This window comes from Mus pahari, chromosome 10 (assembly GCF_900095145.1).
Source record: "Mus pahari chromosome 10, PAHARI_EIJ_v1.1, whole genome shotgun sequence".
Taxonomy (NCBI): Eukaryota; Metazoa; Chordata; class Mammalia; order Rodentia; family Muridae; genus Mus; species Mus pahari.
This window is the reverse complement of record NC_034599.1, coordinates 99,677,210-99,681,854: the sequence shown is the minus strand read 5'-3', so window position 1 is coordinate 99,681,854 and position 4,645 is coordinate 99,677,210.

Genomic DNA, 4,645 nt, shown 5'->3' with positions numbered 1-4,645 from the left:
TGAGGGTTTTTAAAGGAAAAAAACACAAAGAAAGGGGAGGATAAGACCACAAAGAATGGGGAAACTGAGTAAACATCACAAGAATGGGGATGATGGATTACACCTCATCTCTTACAGAAGGGTTACGGGCTATCTTTGGCAAACATTCTTGGTGGGGACGCTAAGTAAACATAAGAATGGGGATGATAGATTACAGCTCATCTCTTACAGAAAGGTTACAGGCTATCTTTGGCAAACATTCTTGGTCCCTTACACAATAAGTCAGGCGCCAGGGTGGTTCAAGATTGTGATGAGCTAGTTCCAGTGGTCATCGGTTTCTCAGGCTGAAGGCGAAAGAACAAAGAACTCCATGCTGGGCTTTGTTTCTAGGGGTCTAAGAAACACACTGAGTTGGGGTCTTACAAATCCTCTGTGCTAACCTGGCTACCTGCCAAGATCCTCACAATTCCTTATTTTATAGCTTTCTCTGCTCCGGGTATTTCTCCAGTGGTCTCTCCTGGACTCTGTCCTGGTGACAAACCCCCACTTCCTCTCTCTCCTGCCCCTTCCCTGGCTAAGAGGAAGTCCTCCCCTATTCTCTCCCCTGCTCAGTCATTGGCTAATCAGCTAGATTTATTGACCAATCAAGTAATAATTGGGGAGCAGTTTATATGTTGGGAGCCAACTCTTAGCAGAAAGACGCTGTCATCTCCACAGCCATCTCAGGCTATTTACTTACAGGTTGGTACTTTTCCACCCTGATGAGAGATAACACCCTGTTTTTTCTTGACACATCCTGGTCTTGTGGTTAAGTGTCTCCAGCTGCACTCCCCAGCTTGTACTTATATACCAATAGTTGCCTTTCAATAAATGAGACTTGATCAAACAGCCTGTCTTGTCTCCAGTCTTCATGTCTCTTGCCCCTCCATCCCCACTCTCTCCCTTGCAGACCCCGTTGACTGACCCACTGGCCAGGTCATTTATACAACATTGAGAAAGAAGATTTTCAGACTAAGGATTGCAACCAGATATAGGGACACAGAAATCACCATTTGAATAACCATGGTGTCTTTACACAATGCACAATAACATTATGCCTACACATGGGCGCTAGAGAGATGATCCAGTGGTTAAGAGCAATGTCTGTTATTCCAAAGGACCCAGGTTCAATTCTCAGCACCAACTGGGCAGCTCACAACTGTCTATACCTCCAATTATAGGGGATCTGGCACCCTCATACATACTTACACTAATGCACATAAAAATAATCTTTAAGGAAAAAAAAAAAAGCAAAACCACAGTGCTTGTTGCTAACATTTGTACTCTGGCAATGTCATGATGGAAAGAAGTAATTTTGAATCCCAAGTATGTCAAGCTCCACTGCGTACGTCCTGTGTTATTGAAAACTGAAACAAGCAAGACATCCACTTGTACACAAATCTGCACTGAATATATTCTGAGCTCGGATTATAGGTAGAGTAGCGACGGTTTGTCAGTTTTCCCATGCAAATATGAGAATGATTTCCATATGTCTAGATATATTTATCAAGCAAATGAGGAGCAACCACCCACATTCCAGATGGAAATAATCCCTGATACGATGACACATTTAAGGGAAATATCAAGAGGGGAATCTAATAGAACTATGTAACTGTCTCCCAAGTGATGAATATTCTCAATAAAGATAGTATGTTCATAGATGTATATCAATGTTTGGGAGGGCCAAATATCCTATACAGTAGCTATATTGTGAAAAAAAAAGTTTCAAAGGTAAAATATGTAATATTTCATTAAAGACAAGTATTTCCTTTTTAATTTTTTTTTTTTTTGGTTTGGTTTGGTTTGGTTTGGTTCGGTTGTTTTTTGAGACAGGGTTCCTCTGTATAGCTCTGGCTGTCCTGGAACTCACTCTGTAGACCAGGCTAATCTTGAATTCAGAGATCCCCCAACCTCTGTCTCCCGAGGGCTGAGATAGCAGGGGTACGCCATCCTTCCTGGCACAAGACAAGCATTTTCTATAAGTTTTTTTCCTGTTGTTTTAGGGTTTTGTTGTTTCTTTTTAAAAAGAGTTTCTTCAAGCTCTGCTGGCCTTGAACTTGAGATGTAGCTAAAATGACCTTGAACTCTTTCTTGTGCTTCCTGCCTGTCATCCAAGTTCTGGGTTTGCAGGCATATCATCACCTTCAACTTTGCAGTTGATTATGGGGAGAGGAAACTTGAACCTTCAGCCTTCATTACACACACAAGTTCAGTGTTGTCAACGACCACAGTAACTTACAATGATCGGTTTTCAAATATTGAAATTGTACATCTGATATAAAGCCTATTTAGCTGCGGTGTATGTATGGGCTTACAGAATATAATACAGACTTTATATTTAGTATAGACTGTTAAGTCAGACTTGCTAATATTTTATTGACTTTTATTTCCTTCCTTGTTTATGAGGTTTAATAGTAATTTTGTATTTTTGTATTATCCTCGTTTGGGCTTGACATGAAGGTATGTTAGTTAACTTTCCATCAATAAAATAATATGCTTCAAGCAATTTATTTTTTTTATAAGTCTGCTTAGATCCAGAGAGATGTCTCAGCAATTAAGGCCCCTTGATGCTCTTCCAATAAACCCACATCAGACAGCTCACAACTGCCTGTTCCTCCAGCTACAGGGATCCAACCCCCTCTTCTCTTTGCAGCCATCTGCAAACACATGCCCATAAACACACACGAGAAAGCATTGCTAATCCCACAGCAGACGTGATAGACAAGACAGACTTAATCCCAGCACTTGGGAGGCAGAGGCAGGCAGATCGTTGAGTTCCAGGTCAGCCTCGTCTACAAAGTGAGCTCCAGGACAGCCAAGGCTACACTGAGAAGCCCTGTCTTGGGGGTAGGGGATTCTGGGGCTAGCCCAGTCTCTCCACTGCCTCCAGCAACCTCCTGTGTTGGTGTCATCTGAGACTGCACTCCTGTTTAATAGAAATCGACATGTAGAGAAATCCTGTTTGGTTGTGACAATAGACCTTAGTTCATCAGTGCTCACTGCATCAGTGCTCACTGTATCAGTGCCCACTGTATCAGTGCTTACTGCATCAGTACTCACTGTATTAGTGCTTACTGTCAGTGCTTACTGTATCAGTGCTTACTGTATCAATCAGTGCTCACTGTATCAGTGCTCACTGCATCAGTGCTTAAGTGCTTAGTGTACCAGTGCTTACTGTATTAGTGCTCACTGCATCAGTGCTCACTGCATCAGTGCTCACTGCATCACGCCCTGCATTTGCTTTTATCTTAGAGTTAACTCCCCAGGAATACTTTTAGAGACTGGGTAGGGAGATGGCTGAAATAAAATGTTGCTTGCATAAGCATGAAGCCTTAATCTTTATTCCCAGAATTGACATTAAAAAGTCGAGTGTGGTGGTGTACAACTGTAATCCCAGCACTTGGGGGCAGTGGGAGTGCAGAAAGACTAAAAGATCGAGGTGGGCTTAGTTAGGGTTTCTATTGCTGTGACAAAACTCCATGACCAAAAAGCAAGTTGGGGAGGAAAGGGTTTACTAGGCTTCCACTTCCACATCATAGTCCATCACCAAAGGAAGTCAGAACAGGAACTCAAGCAGGGCAGGAACCTAGAGGCAGGAGCTGATGCAGAGGCCATGGAGGGACACTGCTTACTGGCTTGCTTTCCCTGGCTTGCTCAGCCTTCTTTCTTATAGAACCCAGGCCACCAGCCCAGGGATGGCCCCACCCACAGTGGGCTGAACACTTCCCCACTGATAACTAGTTGAGAAAATACCTAATGGCTGAATCTCATAAAGGCATTTCCTTGGGCTGGAGAGATAGCTCAGTGGTTAAGAGCACTGACTGCTCCTCCAAAGGTCCTGAGTTCAACTCCCAGCAACCACATGGTGGTTCATAACCATTGGTAATGGGATCTGATGCCCTCTTCTGGTGTGTCTGAAGACAGTGACAGCATATATATATATATATATATATATATATATATATATATATATATAAATATCTTAAACCACATGGTGGCTCACAACCATCTGTAAGGGGATCTGGTGCCCTCTTCTGGCCTGTGGAAGTATATGCAGCAGAGCACTCATACAATAAATAAATAAATAAATCTTTTTTAAAATCCAGGAAAAAATAATAAATTTCTCTTTCATTCCCTGTCTCTCTGTCTCTCTGTCTCTCTCTTTTGTGTGTGTGTGTGTGTGTGTGTGTGTGTGTGTGTGTGTGTGTGAGAATGGCCTTGCTCATTCGTTCACTCTACTACTGACTTACATCCTACATTCTTTGAGGTTTTTTTGTTTTGATTATTTTATGTATTATTTTATTTTACACTGTAGCTGTCTTCAGACACACCAGAAGAGGGGATCAGATGACTAGAGCTTGGGAAGCAGAGGTAGGTAGGTCTCTGTGATTTTAAGACCAACCTGGTCTACATAATGAGTATCAGGATAGCCTGGGCTATATAGTGAGAACTGTCTCAAACACACACATAGATAGACAGATAGATAGATAGATAGATAGATAGATAGATAGATAGATGATAGATAGAGATATTTTTTTTTTTTTTGGTTTTTCGAGACAGGGTTTCTCTGTATAGCCCTGGCTGTCCTGGAACTCACTCTGTAGACCAGGCTGGCCTCGAACTCAGA